We start from the raw sequence: 23054 nt of genomic DNA, 5'->3' as shown, positions 1-23054 counted from the left end.
GAAGTTTTTATCTAATTATAGAGTTCATACTCCAAGGAGTCTCTTAGGATTTTCTATTTTCATTTAATTTTTTTGTAATTAGAGTTAGGTGTTAATGTCTCTCTTGAGCTTATAAATAGTAGTGATTTATTTTGTAGTTTAAGGATATGACAAAATATTTGGAACTCTCTCTCTCTCTCAAGAAATCGCTCTCTTTATTGGGACATTTTTTCTCTAACTCTCGCTCACCTTCTCTTGGCCCTTACTGTAATGACCCTGATTTATAGCTCAAATTTTTTTCATAATTTTTTTAAAAACTCAACGAAATATACAAATTGGGATTGTCATAATTACTGTATTAAACCATACACTAACTAAAATACATAAATCAGAGTATATCAATATCAATTGAATTGAATTAAAATAAAATTCAAATGATCCAATCATCCAATCAAGGAACCATTCATAAATCTAATGCCATAGCCAACCAAACCCTCAAAACATGAAGAACCAAAACCACCACCTTGATAGGTAGTGTGCAAAGTCCAAGAATAGCTGAACAACGTAGGATCACTCAGCCTCTTCAGAACCTAAAAATTATTCAAGTAAAAGAATCAGACAACCCAAGTATAATTAATAACATAATTGCATAATATACGATATCAGAATATATTAAGTCTTTTAAAGCTTCTTTAAAATCTTGGTTTAACCCCTTTATTTTACCTTTTTAAAATCAGTTTTGAAAAACCAAATGGGGCCCACATGGGTGGCACCGCATTTGAGGATATTTAAACTCATTTAGGTTTAGTTAGTGTTTTAATTAAGTCGTAGTTTAAAAAGTCAAACCAAAGCCCATTAGGAATCTCTAGAGAAATCCCCTCCCCCCCCCCCTTGGCTTATCTATTTTAAATAAGAGAGTTCTAACTAGAGCGAAACTCTCTAAACCCAAAGAAAAAAAATCTATAAATACTTACCTCTAGGAGGTCAACCCTCATGCTCTCTCATTGCCCTCTCTCTCCCTCAAGTTCTCCTTGCTCCAGCAGCTCCTCCTCTTCCTCCATTAAAGCCCAAGGCACGGTTCAGATCCAGATTCATCTTGTCAGAAAGATATCTCCCTAACTGAAGATCATATTGATGATCCATAAAAAGTGACTGATTCATCCGTGTGTCTACTTTTAGTGGTGTGGTTTTTATAATTTTTACTGTCATTTTCTATTTTCTTATAATCCAAAACTAGAACCTATGTTTCTTGAATTGTCAGGCATGATTAAAACCCTTAGTCATCTTGCCGAAATAAATTCTCCCTCATCGAAGATTATATTTCAGATCCTTAAAAGGGTTTTTTTCGTCATTATATCTAGTTTATCTCTAAAAAAAGTATAAATTTTGATGACTATTTGCTATTTTTCCTTAAACCTAGAACCAGATCTGTCTTTCTTGCATTGTTATGCATGGGCCGGAATCAAGTGCATTTTGCTAGAGTCGTATCTCCCTAACTGAAGATTGTATTCCCGATCTGTAAAAAGGATTGTTTTCATTGATCTATCTAGTTTTTCCCTGTTAAATTTCATAAACTTTTTATTTCTGTTTGATATATCGTTCTAGTCTAACACCGTGATAGGTACAGAATAGTAGGTAAAATAGCATATTTTTATTTTTTATTTAATGTTTATTGCTTAAATAATCATAAAAATTTGTTTTTCAGTTGCATATAATTTGTAGGGCCATTATCAGTTTCCATGTCGATTTTTATGATTTTTTGAAGTCATTTGATGTGTTATTTAGTTAATTTATAAAAACAGGATGCTCGTAGAGTTTCGATTCAGCTGAAATACAGGCAAAAATCAATCCTTTTCTATTATTTCATTATTTTCATAAAAAGTTTCATATTTTTAGGATTTGATCATGTTTATAATCATATCAGAGCTCTCTTCACTCGATTTGGCATTTTTTTGAATTCGTTTGGTCTTCGGATTAAGCATATTACAAAAACCTTCTCTGAAAAACCCAGTTTTAACCTTGTTTTGCAAATAATGTCAATTTTTAAGGGTATTTTGGTTATTTTTTCCTCTATTCTGAATTTCTAATTTGTTTATTTTTATTATTCATTTAGTTAGGCATCATCCATTATGTTTTTTAATGATTTTTATTTCAGGAAAGCACAAAAAAAGGCTTATTTCAGGATAAAATCCCTTAATTTCCCGATATTGTTAAATAAATCCTGAAAATCTATATATTTCTACTAACATGTTTGCTAATTTTATAAAAAATCTCAAGATTAGATTTTCTTTTATTTTTCTTTTTTATTTTCTTTATTTATTATTCAATTATTAATGTAAATTGTAATTATAATATTGAAATACAAATGATTTCCTTTTCTGTATAGATTAGGGTTGCATTTGCATATAATTTAATTTCAATATTAAATATGATGGATGATGATTCATGCATATTTCAAATTCACAATGGTCAACACAAATGACACGTGTACTGGCTTCTAAGGAATTAATAAACTCAGTGGAATTTGTATTTGTGACCATAGTCAGAATACAAATAAAAATTAGATTTATTACCTCTTTTAAGTTACAAACAACCTCCACTCTTAGGCTATCTTCATAAATCATTGCACAATTTCAAAAGCTTTTCCAAGTATTTTCTCATTTAGAATCAAATGGGATATATTCAAAATATATTTGTGACTATAGTCATGGATATATGGCAAATTTATTTCATCTAAATTCTATAAGGCACATAAAAACCTATTTATACAAAATCGAGTTTTGAAAGAAAGAGAATTTCTCAAAGCCTTTTCGAATTTTCTTTTTCTAAATATGATTTTATAAAACCACATTTCATTCATCATACAGGATTAGTCAGCATCATTTTCTAAACCCTTTTTCTCAAAATTGATTTTCTCAAAATCTTTAGTTTTCAAGAAATTTCCAAATATTTTCTAAGTCTAGTTCACCATTTTTCCAAGTTCTCCTTTCTTCACAAGATTTTTCAAGTCTGGCTCATGATTTTTAAGATATTTCTCTCTAAGTATTTTCAAGATATTCGAAGCATACATCATGTTTTCAATCTGTATTTTCCAAAGTTCATAGCACATACCTGCTTCTTCATGAATTTAGGAATAGAATAACGATTTAGATAGTTGAGCAAAGCAAAGCATAAGATTGATCCTTGGTTCGATTACCCTTAGTTATGGTGTTAGGAATAGTTGGACCTCCTATCGACAAACAAGTCTCATTCTACAGAATTTTCTCGCATTTTAAAATGGAGGTGAGTTATTTTCAAAACTTTTTCAAAAATGTCAATTGACTAGCAAAAGTAAAATTTTGCAATGATCACAACCCTACATATTATATTGTAGCACGAGACATCTTATCAAGGGAGCTCCAACATTTATATCAGGTTGTATTTCTCTTTTTTTTTCACTTTTCATGTGTTTTTTGTGTGCACTCATGCATTCATGTAGTTTCATTTAAGCATGGGGAGTGCCACTGAGGACAATGACATTCAAGCATGGGAGGAGGTATGATATACCTAAAAATTTCTCTCCATGTATAAATTTTTTTGTTGAACTCATAAAAATTAGATATTTTTGAAGCAAAATTTAACAATATATAAAGGTTTTTGCATATCGTTAACATTTTGAGATGAATTTCAAGCCCTATGTAGAAATTTTTCCAAAATTGATTTAGATGAAAATGTTACTCATGTAGTTTTTGAAGAAAATATTTGTTTATAATTGTTAAAGTCTATTATGATTTACACGAATGTAGATGCACTGAACTTTTTAAAAAATGAGCAATGTTAGTAAGAAAAATAAGAGTATACAAATAGTATTTTGATATTTCTAGCTACATCGTGTTTAAAAGCAGAGTTCAGGCACAAGTTGAAGTGCTTGCACTCATGTGAAGATAATCCTTAATTGCCAGGTCTAGAAACGAGTTGAAGTGTTTGTGCTCATGCAAGTAGGGCAACTAAGAATATCAAAAACTCTTCGTATAATCAACACATAAGGCCTTTTGGATTCAAACAATTAAGCCTGAGGGGTGTTTTACACCTGGTGCCCTAAATCCATTTGGTTTGGGAGTCACCAACCCAAAGCTCACTATAATGATCCATTAGAAAGGTCAGTTAGTGGAGAAATTGCAAATGACAAGGAGAAAAACTACAACTACCTATGAAAATCAAGGACAAAATGACTCGAGTGATTAAGTCTGAGGGATACTCTGTGTCTAGTGCCCTAAGGTCGTCTGGCCTAGGAGTCACTGGCCTAAAACTTGTTATATGGGTCATGAAATCCGAAAATTAGCATAGTACTTAGTGAAAGAAAAAGGGAATAAAATTAGAATAAAAGAGCTTAAAGAAAAGAAAAACATTGCTTTGTAAATTTCTACAAAACTGTGTAAAAGCATTTGTGTAATGATAGTAGATGATGGCATGAGTAGACAAGTTTTTCTAAAAATCAAATATAGATAATCTTGAATTCTAAAGAAATGAATAGAAAATTTTTCTACTGTGGAGGCAGGCATGATTCGAGAAATGAAAAAGAATATGATTACATGAAATATACTTGTTAAAAATAGTTTTCAATTACCTAATATTTTTGGAAGATTGTATAAATTATGCATGACAGAGATGTTTGTGGGCATCATGATTAGAAAGCCTCACGAGACCATACTCGTCCACTGGGGCAACCCAGGGGTCTAAAAAGCTTGTTGCATACGCTAAATGCAATTGTAATTCCTACGAAAGTGAGTAAGACATTGTACATTAATTTTGCATTGTTATTTTTGTCTAGAATATAGTTTTATTTATTTTTAGTTTAGGAGTAGCGTTTGCTCGAGGACTAGCAAACAATAAGCATGAGAGAATTTGATAATGCATGAAAATGCATAAATGATTACCATAAAATGCATGCATTTGTGTGTCTTTTATTGTGTTAAAGCCCATGTTTATGATGTTTCAGGTATCACAGAGTCACGGTTCAAAATTCATTCAATTCAGAGTTAAAATGACCAAGTTATGTCCGTTTTATGATTTTAGAGCAAACTTCGAGGCGAATCGGTTTCCGATCCGATTCGATTAGCAGCTGGTAGATCTTGGATTGGATACTCATGTGATCCACACCTTAATTGACTAAGATCCATTTGATAATTTTCAAAGAAAAAACTCCCTCTCAATTGGCGCCATCCCCTTTCTGTAAATTAGAATATAGTTTAAGTAATATTTTGAAATAGTTTTTAGGTTTCAAACTAAATTTATAATTTGGGGTAAAACCTAATTGACTATTATAAAAACCCAATTTAAGGCAGCCTGAAAGGGTCTTTTAAGCTTTCAATTCATGCAGCCTCCCTCTCCTTAGCTCCCCTCTTCTTCTTCCATGCCCTTCTTCACTTTTGTTCAATTTTTTGATTTTCTCTCTCTCTCTCTTTCTTCCTCCTCTTCTTGTCCTTTTTCTTTTGTTTTCTTGCAAGATCTGTGTGGGAATCTATTTTGGGAGTTTTGTTGCATGCTGAACGAGGCAAAGATCGATTCTCTTCTGAACCCAAGCTTCAGAAAAAGCCGGATCATCAATCCGGTATTTCCTTTATGTCCATTTTCACGTATAGATTTAACTTTCCCTTCTTTCTTTTGTTTGAATCTCAATATTGTGTTTTATATTTTTCTCTTGTCTTAGTTTAGACTCTAGTAGTATTTTGCAATTTATATGTGTTTTATTTTTTGAAAAAATAAATAAAACAACATCGGATCGATGATTTGGAATGACCGTAGTTCAATCCCAAGCATCAACCGACTAGAGTAGTTGTTTCTCTTGTTTCATTTTAGATTAATTTTATTTTAATTTTGTTTTCTATAATCAGTCAGATCTGCAACTTTTTTTCAAGATTCAGCTGTCTCTCAGAAAAAGAAAAAAATATAGGAGATCAAGCATCGATTTGGATTGATCTTTGTTCAATCTCAAACTACCAATCGATCTTAGAGTTCTTCTCATTTTTTTATTGTTGTTTTTTGCTAGTTCATTTTTTTTTTGATAAACAGGTTAATGTAAATTTGTTGTAGATCTGCATTATTATTTAGTTGTTTTATCAAAAATATAAAAAAATATTTTTTAGATCAACGGCTCAGATTGACCATTGTCCAACCCGAGCCTAATTCGATCTTTAGATTAGCATTTCTCTTAGTGCTTATTTCCTGATTTAATTTTATTATTTTTTTTTGTTATTTGGTTTATTTAGTTAGGATCTAAATTAGTTTCATGTTTTGCTCATTTGATTAATTCAGAATATTTTTTTAGCAAAAAGTTAATAGTAATAAAGATTTTCGTTTAGCATAGTGTTAGTTCATTCTCTATTTTATTTTGATATTTTGCTATTTTTGCTTTACGAATATCTAAAGCTTCCAGATTCAAAATTCTGATCCGTAAATTGGGTCAGATCACTGAACTAATCTATTTGTGTTTTGCAAATTTTGGTCAGGTTCTGATTCTAACTGATAGACTGTTTCATCGAAATATGAGAAGATGTATAGAATGCATGTTTTTCTGCACTTTTCTATAATTGTCTTGTTATTTTAATTGTTTCTAGTGTTTTGCACAGAATTGTTAAATTCTTTAAATTGTGTTAGGTTTTTGCTCATGTGAGGAACTTTCCTGTAAATTTTCAGCAGAAATCGACATAATTTACTAGTTTGTTTTGCCAATTTATGAGAACCTATCCTGGCAGGTAATTGCAAAATCGCGTAGGACAGATTTTGAGAATCGTGCTTTGTTTGATTTCCGGTTTGTGAATTCCATACATCGTGTTGTGTCTTGGTACAAAGGACACTCTGTACTAGACCTAATCTCATTGATTCCTTTGTGATCCGTGTTTGGAAATTGTAGTTTTCTCATTTTTATTTTAATTATTTCTGTGAGTTCGTGAACTAACCTAGTCATGCAAAGTGTATTTTGTTTTTGTGCCTTGTGTTTGTTTTTGCAGGTGGTTGCCACAGATAGGAGGCATAACACTTAATTGAATCAATGAAATTGATTTGCAAGGATTCAGATTCCCGTGCACGAGTGGAGGCAGCTCATCATTTTCTTTATTTTTATTGTTTTAGTTAATTAAGACCTTAGGCCGCATTTGGGGTTGTATTTAATTTATTTTCTGCTCTCAACATTATAATAGGGTTATACATGCTTGTTTGTTGCACTTTTGTTTATTTTTCTTTTATTCTAAAGGCAATAAAGGTGTGCTTTGTTTGGAATACAAATTTTTTTATCTCGTTCCCTGAGTTTGACCCGGATCTCTCTATAGTGTGAACTGGTTTTATTATTTGGTGTCTGGTCTGCACAAATCGATTTTATCAAAAATATCTTTCAGAAATCTATTTCATAAAAACTTACACCACTTGGCATGAGCAATTAGTGCACATCACCTTGTGTTAGGACGTTGCAAGTTAGAACCTTAATGGTATCATTGTATGAATGATAGGTGTCTACCTAAACTCAACTTGCTTTTCAAAAAAAAAAAAGAATTAATACTAAGCGTGTATGCACACCGAAGTGCACGTAGTAGTATTCTTGTAAATTAAATGTTATTTAGCTATCATGTGGCATCAATTGGTGATGGGTGCACAGTAGGACTGGTAGCGGTCTACCGCTGCCCAGTCAATATATATGTGGAAAAATATATATACAACAACAAAGTTCTTTTAAATATGAGTATATATGTATATATATATATTGAAAATGGATATTCTTTATGTGAATGGGAATATTGCATGATTGGATACTCAAGGTATGGTTATACACTTATCTATGGTGGTTGTCCTGTTTGGAAACCCGATTAAATATTTTAAGATTGGTTATTCCATTGTCTGGCTATCATGTTATGGGAATGAGCGTATATGAGCATGGTTTCGCAAAAAAATGAAAAAATATTACATTTTTTATCGTGCACTTAACTGGGTGGTCGTATATTTGAAAACCTAGTAAAATGGTAAGGAAAGTTTATTTCATGATTCTTGCCATTATGTTATAGAAATGAGTGTACATGTGTGTGTTTCATAAAGATGCATTTCTCATTGTATGCACACAAAAACAGTGTTATACTATTACTAAGCTTTGACAAAGAATGAGATATCCATGATGCAAATTATTTCGTATGTAAATTAAATATGTGATTCACATATGAATGCCATGATTACGTCCAACACATGGACTGCTTATTGTTAAATGCATGATCTAGATAATTGCATAGTTATGATCATTGCAGGCTCATGAGTTATGCGAAAGCTCATAATTGAGCTTGTGGTTTCGCAGAACCCTTGTAGTGCCATATAAGCACTTATAAAATTTTGTACTTGTGACATGCCATGGTTGATGCTACGTTTGTTGCATATGCCTGAGAGTGCTTCACTCATAATAGAGCATGTGGTTACATGATTTGTAGGGTACGATACACACACCCTATTTCAGAAATAAAATTTAATATAATGCAAGTGTAAGTACTAGACTCAAATTTGAGCGTATAATTTTGAGAAATAGTGTGTTGGTGCCTATTATGCACTAGGTTAGTAATGTGAATACACTTAGATCACCCTGAGTGTGGGTTTGGGGTTTTGAAAATCCCTTCTGTGCAATGGCTCGCACTAAGAAAAAATCAAAATTTAATATATACACATATAACCTAAGTCATGGGATTCTGATTATACCTGAAAGACGGTATATGTTGCAAGTTTTCCTAGGTTTTGGGTACACCTGAAAGACGGTGTATGTTATCAGACTCATGTTCTACCTTAGAGAGGGTAGATGGTATAAACTCCATAGAATATTTTTATTCTTGTGAGAGCTAGGCGTCTCACCTAGTTTTCAATCTGCAAAGTTACTATCAATGTGTCCTAGGTGGTATATCTATGTCTTCTGCAAAAGTTTCAGGATGCATCCTATTATAGGTTTTGCCATTGAAGAGTACTTTCTCTTGGTCATATACCGTCCCCTCTGGGTATCTGTATGGCTAGTCACACGGGTTATTCAATGAAGGCATAACAAACCTTGTGTGGTATTGGTCCACTACATTGTTGAATTTTTGTGTGTACCCACAGGATAAGTTAAAAAGAGAAACATAAAGTCAATTTACTTTTTATGGATTTAGATATGTACCATACTTAGTATTGCGATTGTTATAGTATGATTGTGGCTCAATTAGATGATGCATATCTTTTAGTAATGTTTTTCTTTATGTGCCAAACCACAAGTTGCTTACATTGGATGAATATTGTAGAACTTATATGAGTTTTGGTATTTCATACATCATTATTCGGATGTGTTACACACATACTGGTACACACGATACTAAGCACACTCATATTTATATTGTGCTTCTTACTCAAACTGAGAGTAGTCTGACCCCCTCTAAATTATTAATTTTCAGGTAGCAAATAAAGATCATAGAGCAATTTGCTTGCAGCGCTGCGGGCAGCGCCATGAGACCATATCTTTTGTTGATGTCCTATGAAACTCTAATTTAAATCATTTACTTTTATTATTTGTGAATTTACACGATATGTAATATTTCAAGATAATGTTTAATTATTTTGTCGAATGGTATGAAAGTTGCTATGAATCGCCTGTAACTTGCCTGGTCTATTTAAACAAAGTTTTGGTATACAATTCTGCTATAATTTAAAAAAAAATTTATTCCAAAATTTTTAAGTTAAATATTTGGGGCATTACAAGTGGTGTTTAAGGTGTTGAATCATGATGGTTACTTAATTCTGTGAAATGTTTGCTAGCATGATATTTAATACAAAAATAATTTAATTTTAAAGACATTAATATGGTTTATGCATATAGGATAAACATGTAGATATATAATTATCAGTTTATTAATTGTTTAATTTGATTATTTTTTTATAAAGAAATGTGAGATGTAAGTTGTTCTTTATGTTTATTTAGATTAAATTATTTTGGTTATATATGTAAGTCATAAGAGATTACGAGATGCAAACAATTCCTTATGTTCATTAAATTAATTGCATGTAATCAAATTTAGTTCAGTTTAAGTGATGGCTATGAGAAGTGAAATGTGAATTGATGCAACTTTTTTAATAAAGCATTTAAAAAATATATTTTCAATAAAAAAGTTTGTGCAAACCGTGCATCAAATAATAAAAACCGGTTCACACTAGTGGTGGAGTCTGGGTCGAACTCAGGGAACATGAAAAATACTTTGTATTTCACAGAAAAGTTAAACTACACTTTATTGCCTTGAAAATAAAAATCAATTAACTAAATGATAGTGTGGCCCCTGCAGAGGGCTTCAACAAATAAAAATAAATGGTTTTATTGCAAACCCAAATTGAATCCAATTAAATAAAATAAAAGCCTAATCTAAAAAGAAAAGAAAAGGTCTTCAGTGCTTGAGCTTCTTGTCCCTTGGTGTTTTAGCTATTTAATAGAGTTGAAGGCTCTTGAGGGCCTAAAGGGCCTCTTGAGAAGACCTTTTAGGGACCTCTTTGAGGGCTTATTTTGGGGCTCACGGCACGTCCAACCGCTTCCCTGCAAAAACACAAACACAAAAAACAAAGCAAAATAATGACAACTCATGATCCATTTCGAACGAAGGAGTTGAGAAGAAGAAGATGGTCTTTCCTGCAGCAATAAAAAAAACTCTGCTCTCTCTCTCTCTCTCTGATAGAGAGGATGATAAGAATTGGTGATGATGAGGTTTAAAAGGAGTGAAAAACATAAGAAGCAAGAAGAAAGAGGTAGGCAACCAGTCGATCGAATAAGGGAGAGAAAGGAAGAAGGAGAGGCAGAGTGGAGAGAGAGGGGCGCAGGCTACAGGAAGGAAAAATGTTGGCTACTGCTGGAAAAATTCTATTTATAATAAAAAATTTGGTCAAAACATGATTTTCTATGGAAGTCCAAATTTTTTTAAAAAAAGTCTAAAATAAGTCTTCCTCAAAAATATGTTTTTTCAAAAGAGGTTTTTTCTGAACTAATTAAAATTAGTAACTACTCTCCTAATCTAATTTAGAATATAAATTAAAATCTCCTAAATTAAATAAAATACTAAAAAAATGCAAGGTAAGCTTTAAAATTAGCGATTTTATGATATTTTCTATTTTAATATGATTTCTCAAAACTAACGATAAAAATAGGGTTTTAATGCAATTTTTATATGAATTATGTATAAAATAAGATGAATAAAATGTAAAATCTATGCATGATCAAATTTCTTCATGCTTATCATTTGCTTGTCCTCGAGCAAACTGAAGTCTAACTCACTTTCGTAGGAATCACGATTGCATTTAGCATATACAACAAGCCCTTTAAACTCCTGGGTTACCCCAGTGGATGAGTAAGGTCTCGTGAGGGTTTGCAGTGATGCTACCCACAAACATCTCTGTCATGTATGCATAAAGATTTCAATTCAAGAATCATTAGGCAGTTAAGGAGTTTGTTTTCCCAAATATTTCATGCCATTACACTTTCCAAAATATAATTAGAGCCTTTTACATGCCACCACAGAATAAAACTTTTTCTTTTACTTGTCTAAATATCATAATCATTTATGCTTTGTTCTCATAAAATTAAATATATACATGTCATTTTTTATTTATCCTCACACATATATTTTCTGCACAGGTTTTCTCAATACTTATTCCTAGCAGTAAACTTTATCCTTACGCTCTTGATTTTCTTTCTTTATCTTTTTCCAGATTTTCAATTTTTTCATACTTTTACTTTCTTTTTACTGAGCACTATATCAAATTTCCTGTTTTTTTGACCTATGTAATGAGCTTTAGGTCAATGACTCCCAAGCCAAGGGCACCAAATACAAAGCATCCCTCAGACTTAATTGCTTGAGTCACTAGACCTTCAATTTTCATAGTTTTATGTATAACTTGCTTCTTGTCATATGCAATGTCAACATCCATTGGGCTCTCTATAAAGTCTATGTAACGGGATTTTGGGTCGGTGGCTCCCAAATCAGATGACTTTAGGGCACCAGGTATAAACACCCCTCAAACTCTACTTGCTTGAATAAAATAATCCACATATATTAACTTAGACAAAGAAATGATTTCCTTCGTTATCCTTTTCGACATGAGAACTCAAACACTTCGACTTGTGTCTGAGCCCAGCTACTGGGGAATACAAAGACATCAAACAATTAAACATATGCTCTTTTTTACTCTTTAAGCTCTTTTATTTTATTTTATTCATTTGCTTAGTTTTTCAAAAATAAACTTTGCATATTCATACTTATGATTCAAAATAAACTCTAACATGCATTTATCACCATTTCTTTGAAATCTACATAAATAACCATATTTTTTTGGATCAGTGTCAGAATTTTTTTGGGGGGCTTAAAAATTATCTAAAAATATTAGATTATGTAAAGCATTTATATAAGATCAAACTCATTCCTTAAAATCCAAATATTCATGAGTTTTCATCAATGTGCACATAGATAGAAAAGATCGAGTGCAAAAAATCGGGTGTGCAAACTACCTCCTCCCCCCATGCTTGAATGACACTGTCCTCAGTGTCACTCCCCCATGCTTGCATGAAACTATATGAATGCACGAGCAACATAAAACAATAGGAGAAAAGTAGTAGAAGTCACCTGATCCACACTATGAAATCTTACCTGATGTGGCATTGTACTAGCTCTGTAGAGATTTCACCTGTCTCAATGAATATTACTTATAAAAAATTGCACATAATACAATGCATACATGATCTAATGTTCATGCTCATAACTCAAAACGAGAAACAAAACAGAAAAACTATGAATATTATAACACTAATATGGGTTGCCCCCCATAGAGCGCTAAATTTTACATCTTCAGCCAGACGGATCTCTGGTGACCCTTCATCATCCATGAGTTCAATGAACACGAAGTTATGCTCAATCGGGAGGTCTGAGGAAAATAGTAGCATTGATGACCCTACCCACAACATTACCTCCAACTCTACCCCTTTGAATCCTGACAATGTTGTGTGATACATATGTCCATTCATCCGACCCTATAGCAATCAATCTTAGGATATCCCCCTCGAGTGATTCATCATCATCCTCGTGAGGTGGATCACTCAACATCCATGTTGTCTCTGCTTTCATCAGGTCCTGAACAAAATTGACCTGAAAAGAAGCATCCACTCCTGTAGGGCCCATTGCTGCATTGAATATATTCAACCTCATCTTTCTGTTATCAAACGAGACATCCATTACACTAGTGCGGCATTTAATGCATGCATTGACAGTAGCCAGTAAGGGGCAACCTAAAATAATGAGCGTCTATCTCACATCATCCACTCCCTCCATATCCAAAATAATGAAGTCAATAGGGAAGTAGAAGTCCTCCACCTTGACCAGAAAATCCTCAAGAATCCCTTGCGGGACCTTGATTGATCAGTCTGCTAGCTGCAGGGTCATAGGTGTCAGCTTCATCTCCTTTAACCCGAATGCATCATAAAAGAAACCTGGCAGAATATTCACACTTGACCTGAGGTCGAGTAAAGCACATTCGGCAGTAATGTCTCCTATGATGTAAGAGATAATAGGAAACCCTAAGTCCTTGAGCTTAAGTGGAGTTTGATGCTGGAGTACTGCACTCACCTGCTCAGTCAAATAAATCTTCTTTGGCACATTGGACCACAACTTTCGTTTCTGCATACAAAGCTCCTTCAAAAACTTTGCATATGCAGGGACCTGCTGGATGGCGTTAAGCAGAGGGAGGTTTATCTGAACGTACTTGAAAATCTCAAGCATCTCCTGCATCTTCCCCCTTGCTTGTCAAACGACTTCGACTTCTCTAGCACCTCAGGAAAGGGGGATTTGGGTATATAGGACTTGAAAGGCTCAGCCAGAGATCCCTCTTGCTTTCCTAAGGTATGACAGTAGGGATCGATTGCTCAACATTAGATCTCTCACTTTCTTCTGCAACCTCTCTTAATTGATATTGCTTCATACTCCTAAGGGTTATAACCACTTGAGCATGATCTAAATGGGCACTTGTCATGTGCAGGCCATACATCGGCTCCTTACCCCTAGGGTTAACCACCGACTGACTAAACAGTGTCCCCTCACTTCGCCTGCTAAGTACCTCAGTGAGCTTTCCCAGTTATGTCTCTAATTTGGCAATGGACTGCGTGTGGGAGCTCAAATTTGCCTTGATATCTTAGAAGGCTTACAACATCTTGTCCTCAAAAGACTGACTGGATGCAGGCTCCTGGGATGGAGGCTAACTAAACGAAGGCTAGGCTGAAGGAAAACTCGACTACTGAAAACAAGACGCATAATCGCCTTGCCTTGTTGGGTATGGGAAGGTACAAGAGGATGTTGTGGATTCCTCCATGAGAAATTGTGACGATTTTTCCAACCTGAGTTATAAGTACTAGAATATAGGTTGGGCATGGGTTTAGTGAAACCTTGCACCATCTGGGCTTGCTCCTGAACAAACTCTAGGTACTGTGATGCCCGCGGGGCAGTCAAACACATGGTGTGCTAGGTTAGCACATAATGCACACACCTGCACGACTGGTGAGGGACTTGACAACAACCGATTCAATTTCTTGGTCAGCATGTCAACCTTTTTTTGCAACTCAAGGTGTGTTCCTATCTCGTAAATGCCGGCCTTCTTTGATCCATCTTGTGCAGGTGCAACCCTCTCAAATCGTGAGGTCAAAGCATGGTGCATTGAATTCTCACTCAGGGTCTCAAGCAGGGCCCATGTCTCATCCTCACTCTTCAGCATGAAAGTGCCCCCACATGCAGCATCAACCATTTGACAGTTCTTCTTAGTCAACCCGTCATAAAAATATTGCACCAATTGCCAATGGGGCACCTAGTAGTGGAGACATTTTCGGAGAAGATCTTTGATCCTCTCCCATGTCTCATGAAATATTTCTCCCTCAATTTATAAAAAACTGGTGATAGCCTTTTGATACTGATTCGTCTTACCAATTGGGAAATATTTCTTGAGGAACTCGTGCTGCATGCATTCCCAAGCGGTAATCTGACCAGTGTCTAGGGCCTTTAGCGAGTGCTTGGCTTTGTCCTTGAGAGAGAACAAAAACAATGTCAACCTCAACGCATCATCCTCAAAATTGTTGATTCACACAATGGAGCAGATCTCGAAAAACTCATCGAGATGACGGTAGGGGTCTTCGTTGCTCAGACCATAAAAGGATGGTAGCATTTGGATGACATTGGGCTTGATCTCAAAATGATTTGGTCGTACATCAGGTCTCATGATGCAGAAGGTAAGAGTATAAACATTGGGAATAAGTACTCCCTGAGGGGACAGGTCAATTGTTGATCCTCAGCCATGAGGTCGGGTCTGCAAGCTCTCTTAACAAGAGACTCGGGGTTCTCTAAAGTCTCCACAAGCTCGGAGTCAAGTGAGTGTCGCCCTTGCATGCACCTGAGGGTAGATCGATGCATCAACCGTCCTAAAGAACTAGTTTTCTATCTACCTAACGTGAAGAGCGGCCAAACCACAAAGCAAGTAAAGAAAAAGGAAACTAAAAAGCAATAAACACGCACCACTCACTTGCACCCAAACATATATTTTATGAGAAAGCAAACTATAAGCATGATACCAATCGTGTACAGTCACCTCATAAGGGGAAACCTAATAGGAGGGTCATGCAGGAAAAGTAAACTGGTCATTAGGGCTCATAAGCAACGTGTTTCTAAAAATTCTAAATACAAAAGCAAACTAGCAATCCTAATTAAGGATTAGGAAAAATAAACTAGCAATCCTAAATAGTATGCAGAAAAGAAATTAACAATCCTAAGTAAAATGAGAATGCATAAGAGGCAATAAAGTGAATACTCGTATTTCAATCATCGTTCTCCGGCAACTGTGCCAAAATTTTGATGCAACTTTTTTAGTAAAGCATTTAAAAAAATATTTTTAATAAAAATGTTTGTGTAAACTGTGCATCAAATAATAAAAACTGGTTCGCACTAGTGGTGAAATCTGAGCCGAACTCAGCAAACGTGAAAAACCCTTTGTATTCCACAAAAAAGCTAAACTACTCTTTATTACCTTGAAAATAAAAATTAATTAACTAAATGAGAGTGTTGGCCCTGCAGAGAGCTTCAATAAATAAAAATAAATGGTTTTATTATAGACCCAAATTGAATTGAATAAAATAAAAGTCTAATCTAAAAAGAAAAGAAAAGAAAAAGTTTTCAGTGCTTGAGCTTCTTGTCCCTTGGTGTTTTAGCTATTTAATAGAGTTTAGGGCGCTTGAGGACCTAAAGGGCCTTTTGAGGAGACATTTTAGGGACCTCTCTGAGGGCTCATTTTGGGGCTCACCGCACGTCCAACCACTTCCCTGAAAAAATATAAACACAAAAATAAAGCAAAACAACGATAACTCACGATCCATTTTCGATGGAGGGGTTGAGAAGAAGAAGATGGTCTTTCCCACTGCAATCAAATGAACTATGCTCTCTCTCTTTGACATAGGGAATGAGAAGAACCGGCGATGATGAGGTTTAGAAGAAGGAGTGAAAAGCATAAAAAGCAAGAAGAAAGAGGTAGACAATCAGTCGATCGAACAAGGAGGAGAAAGTAAGAAGGGGAGGCAGAGAGTAGAGAGAGAAAGGGGCGCTACAGGAAGAAAAAATGTTGGCTACTTTTGGAAAAAATTTATTTATAATAAAAATTTAGGTTAAAACACGATTTTCTATGGAAGTCAAAAAAATTTTCAGAAATTCTAAAATAAGTCTTCCTCAAAAACGTGTTTTTCAAAAGAGGTTTTTCTTAAACTAATTAAAATTAGTAACTACTCTCCTAATCTAATTTAGACTAGAAATTAAAAACTCTTAAATTAAATAAAATACTAAAAAATACAGGGTAAGCATTGAAATTGGCAATTTTATGATATTTTCCATTTTAACATAATTTCTCAAAACTGGCAATAAAAATGGGTTTGGAATATGATTTTTCTATGAATCATGCATAAAATAAGATGAATAAAATGTAAAATATATGCATGATTATGAATATGCATTAATGAATGCATAGTTCGTTTGCAATTATGGAATAACACATAATTGAGATGTGTCTTATTGATGTGTATTGTGTGATGTCATATATGAGAGGTGTGATATGTTTTTGGATGTAATTTTGTGTATACTAAAGACTCAATAAAGGTCTACTAGTACCTACTTTGGCATTAAGTTGTCTTGTTTTTATTAAAAAAATTCAGGTTCACAGAAATGAACAAAAGAATGCTATAATACATGAGGTCTCAATAGAAATTTTGATATACAACAACAACAACAACTACGCCTTCATCCCAAAACAATTGGGGTCGGCGATATGAACCAACAAAGAAAATCATTATGGGTCTTCCACATGAATCCTTTTCCTCCATTCATTTCTATCCAATACCATGTCCTCGGTGAGGTTCAAAGCATTCATATCCTTTCTTATCACCTCCATCCATGTCTTCCTAGGCCTACCCCGACCTCTTTTAACTAATATATTTTCCCATTTCTCCATCCTTCTAACTGGAGCATCATTAGGCCTTCGTCGAATATGTCCAAACCACCGTAAACGATTCTCTCTCATCTTATTTTCAATGGGTGCAATGTCTACCTTCTTACGTATCTCCTCGTTCCGAATCTTATCTTTTATTGATATAGATTAGGATAATTTAAACTTTTTGTGTCTTTGTATTTTTGGCTTGTATAAACTCTGATATTTATTCAATGGGATGAAATATTTTTGAAATGATTGTGGTTTATTTACTTTTTAACATGTGATGGGCTCCAAGATCGGTTTCTATTTTGAAAATAATTTTTGTTACATTTCAAAAAGAAATTTTTTTAAGCAGAAATTTTAAGTCTAAATTTTTTGGGCATTACACCATGGGTCTTAATTCTATATCCAGGGTCCATTTCTAGATCTAGATATTAAAATCCAAATATTAGAATTGCAGTTATCCAAATCCAAATTAAAATTCAACATGACTTAAAACATGAATTTCATCTTTATTTCTTAAAAAAGTTATTGAAAATTCTCAGGTGTTACATAAGAGGATGTTAACATGGATTTTATGGTGGGTTTACCCAAAACCCATCGACAACATGATGTTATATAGGTAATAATCAACAGACTCACCAAATCAGCATATTTTCTACCTATTCGAATTGGTCAATCCCTCGAGAGTTTGGTTGGCCTGTATATCAAGAAGATAGTTCGATTGCATGGAGTACTAGTTTCGATTATATCTAAATCCTCATTTTACCTCTTAGGTTTGGGGACAATTACAATAGATCATGGGTATGAAATTAAAGTTAAATATGACTTTTCATCCCCAAACTGATGGTTAGTCAGAAAGAACTATACAAACCCTATAAGGCATGTTACGTGCCTGTGTTTTAGATTGGAAGAGCAATTGGGACATACATGTGGTACTTACAAAAATTTTCTATAATAATAGTTAACACACCAATATTGGGATGGCTCCATATGAAGCTCTATATGTAAGACCCCTACCGATCACCTGTATATTGAGATAAAGTGGGCGAGTGAACTATGGATACATCAATTATACTACAACACTATATTAAGCAATTACAAATGATACGTAATAGATTGCTTACAACTTAAAGTTGATAGAAGAGTTACACAAACTAACGATGAAGAAAACTCACTTTTGATGTGAAAGATTTTGTCTTTATCAAGGTATCTCCTATCAAAAGTGTGTATTGATTTGGAAAAAAGATAAAATTGAGTCTCATATTTGTCGATCCTTTTGAAATCTTAGAACAAATTGACAAAGCAACATATTGTGTGGCGTTATCTCCTCAATATGCATAGATTCACAAGGTCTTTCATGTATCTATATTGAAAAAATATATTCATGATCCATTACATGTCATTCAATATGAGGATGTAGATATTCAGAAAGAACTGACAATGTAAGAGAAGCCAACGAAGATTATTGACAAAAGAGAACTAGTGTTGAGATCCAAGACCATTCCTCTTGTGAAGGTGCATTGACAACATCATAGTACTAATGAATGTACATGACAGCCAAAGGATAGTATGAAAGAGAAATACCCCAGTTTGTTCGAGTAACCATTATATCAAATTTTGATAATGAATTTTTTTTAGAGGAGAAGGAACACCTAAATTTTTTTGATAAAGATGAAATTTATAAAATGAAATTTATGTTTCAAGTCTTGTTTGAATTTTAATTTGGATTTAGATAATTGCAAATTATAGTATCTGAATTCTAAAATGGACCTTGTATATTGAAATTAGGACCCATAGAGTGGGATGCCCATTGGATGTGGATCCTCTTGGATCATAAAGTCCAAGACAAGGACTCAAGCCAAGACAAGTCAAGCCCAAGGTGGGACATCCCCACCTACTTTCCTTTTCTCTCCTACTTAGCTTATCTAAATAGTTAGGTTGGCTTCCTATATAACCATGAATCCTAATTAGCTAGGATTTACAAATGGTTTTCTTATTTCATTAAGAGTCATAATTAGCGAAGATTTGCATGGATTGTTTCCTCATTTAGTAGGGAGTCTTAGTTAGCTGGGATGTTAATTGTTTCCTAATTCAATTAAAGGGCCTCTTAAGGAGGCTATTTAGAGGGAAGTTTTTTCTTCTCTCTCTCTCACCCCTCTCTCTTTCTCTTATTCCCTCTCTCTCTTCTTCCTCCCTCACGCCCTCTCTAAGAAGAACCCCATTGCCACTTAGGGTGTGGCTGCATCTTCATTGATTGTGCAGCTCGTGAAAAAAAGCCTACCTATAAAGATGAAGTTTTGAAAAGTTTTTTATAAAATCTAACAATTTTGAGGTAGGCTTACCTTAACTTTATATGTGTGTAAGGAGCTAGGATACATGAGCATGTCATGTGAAGATCTCTCTCTCTCTCTCTCTCTCTATATATATATATATATATCAGACATGATTCATGTAGGAACTAATATTGTTTTGTACATGGAGGATTTCAAACCTAAAGTCCTTATGAAAGTCAATTTTTATTCATAATATAGAGAAAACTTGCTCTCTTTAAAAATAGTTGATTTTTGGGTCAAATTCATGTTGTGTTAGATTTTTGTTTATACAACATAATATATATTTGTATAAATAGATTTGATGTGTTCTTGATGGACTTAGAAATTGTTTTATAGTTTCTTGAAGCTCTTTTAGAAATCATGAAGTTTCTTAGCTGATTCTTGTTATATTTTGTTCTGTGTATTTTGATTCGACCAGTTAGAATGATAATTTTTTTTCTCCCAAACCATAGACCCATAAATCTTGAAAATTTGTGAAAATGTTACATACATATGGAAAGAGTCCCAAATCAAACCTCAGACTTGAATGAGTTCTAGATTGGGATATATGCCCTGTGAAAATTGGCATAAAATTTTTGTCCTGACAGTGAGTCTATAGAGTCAAAATATTTTGTAAACATCATACCTCCCAAAATACTTTGGATCTGTGACTAAAATTTTAAGGTGTGTTAGTTTAGATATGAAAGAACACACAAATAAAATTTGATAGGTTGAATTCTCACAGTTTAGAATCAAAAATTCATAGAAGATAGTCTAGAATCTATAAGTTTATGGAACACATTCTGTCAAATAACAAAAACATTGTGTTTCAAGATTTTTATCACTCATTCGGTATCGAATTAAATTCTAATTTTTTTGGGGGTTGGATCTGACATATCAATCCACCCATAGTAAAAATCCTAACTTCTAATTCTTCCTAGATGATTTATAAATTATTTTTCTGTGAACAGACAAAATTGGATAAGTCTATTTTGTGATTAGAAACTAGTCTGTGTGATAGAAATTATATTCTCTATTCTATAATGAGTTAAGGAATGGGTTAAGGATATGCATTTAATATGTATAAGAACCTTAATTTAAATCTCAGGGCCTAAATCGTTATATACAATTTACGATAGAATTTTTAATAACAAGTAAATTTCTATATTATCAGTCTTGAGTTAGTGGATTGTCTTGTTGCATGCATGAGATGGTTCCAAAAGTGAACCAAATGGACATGTAACATACTAATGAACAATATATAGACCTATTGATGATGTAGAGCATCCAGATCATCAATTCAATAAAGATGAGTTGGATCCAAATCTAACTCATGAGACCCAATCCGAGATGTGATACCTTGCAGATCCAATGACATGCAGGACTATTTGAGTCCAATTGGATCTCCGAGAAACAAAATCCATTCTTGATTATCGTATTTCAATTTTTGAGATTTTTGCTTTTACCTTCTAAAAAATTGAAATTTTTATTTTTGATTCCATTTTGTCAAATTAAAAAATCATATTAGATATTTTATTTTTATTTTTATTTTTAGGTGTCGGATTCTATGAATCCAAATGGTTCTAGTGCCCTATAGGATTTTTTTGTGACACTAGAGGGTGTACGGGGTTATAGGGTAGTTTTCCTTTTTTATTGATTTTTTTCCAAGCTTTTTTGGGCAAGATCCGAATTATAGAAAGTTTGGATCTTGCCCAAGATCCAAACTACATTAGATCCAAGTGGCACCATTTCAAGTGGACAACCATAGACTCCTTTTGACTTTCAGTTTGACTTTGAAAGTCTCATGGTTGTTGAAGGATCATAATGGCTCATTTCAAATCTTGCATTTCTAATGGTCTGGAGGGGTGGCAACCTTGGAGAAGCCTCCCCTCTATTATGACAAAGCATGCACTCTTAGTGGACAAGAGGGGCGACAACTTTGGAGAATCCCCCACCTCCTCCATCATGAATCATTTCCTCCTTAGGGCTTAAGAACCCTAATGGAGGTCGACCAAGGGCCTTTGCCTCTCTACAGAAATTTTCTAGTAAAGTGTTGAGAAACAAGAACTTGGGAAAAGATTGAGTGATTTTTTTTGTGTTTGAGTTGTACTTGGAGCATCCAAAACTTGGAGGAGCTGAGTAGAGCAACCTCCATCCTTGTGACACCATGTTGGGCGTGAAGGACATCTTCCATTGCTATTCAAAGAACCTCCTTGTTGTGCATCATGACCTAAAGGGGATGTGTGTGACTTGGTAGCAGATTTTAGATTGCATTTCGTGTCTTGTAACCGTTGGAGTTGAAGGAAGTGTTTGTGGTTTAAACTAGACGATTTTCATCTCTATCGGTTTGGCTAAAACTCATTTACTTTATTGAGCTTGTGTTGTAGTTTTGTTCTTATTTCTTAAATCTATCATCTCAATATTGGCATTGGATTTGTGAGGTTATTTCTTAAGCACTCGTGTGATTGAATATTATGCATATTTGAGCTGAGCTTTATCTAATTGGAGTTGGGTTCAGAGGAAGGGCTGTCAAAATCAGAGAAATCACCATTAGAAATGTGTTTTCGTGTAGGTAAAACTTTAATCACCCAAAGTAAAATCAGAACTAATAACTTATGCTTTGGTGCTTGTTGTGTGTTTATGCATTCTGGACTGTTTGACCCAGTCTCAATATTCGGATCATACCTCCCTAAATACAAATCCATTTGGTGCGAGCTTAGGCTCGTTGGAAATCTAAGACCCACCTCTAAAACTTTGTGTTCATCACTTTGCTTGAATCTACATCGTGACATGGCTATAATTTATGGCAAATTCGGTTATCTGAATGTGACCTGAGCTCTGCTCTGTAATTTGTACTTCCAGACAAAGTTTTGTATTTGAGTCCTAATTTGCTCAATACCACTCTGATTGTTGATATTTTTGATGTTATCTGATTGTTGATATTTTTGATGTTCTAAAAAGATTACATCCATAGCAACAACTTTCATATTTTAGACATTCCATGATTCGGTCGTCCAAACTTTCAAACTTGAGCCTATTTTCTGTATGTTAAATCTCAATTTGCTAAGTCTGTTAGTTTAAAATAAGAAAACACATCCACGTATTTTAGACATAACTCACTATAGTTTTGTCTAAAAAATCTAAATTTTAATTCGTTGGAAAGATAACACAATACTGAACAACTTTTCTGTTTTGAGTTTTTCTAAACTAAGAAGGTTGAGGGTCTGAAAATCCTATCAAAATTGACAACTT

The sequence above is a fragment of the Nuphar pumila genome, chromosome 12 (genome assembly GCF_984573655.1).
Source record: "Nuphar pumila chromosome 12, dmNupPumi1.hap1.1, whole genome shotgun sequence".
NCBI classification, from domain to species: domain Eukaryota; kingdom Viridiplantae; phylum Streptophyta; class Magnoliopsida; order Nymphaeales; family Nymphaeaceae; genus Nuphar; species Nuphar pumila.
The sequence above is the reverse complement of the archived record's forward strand: the minus strand, read 5'-3'. Positions refer to the sequence as shown.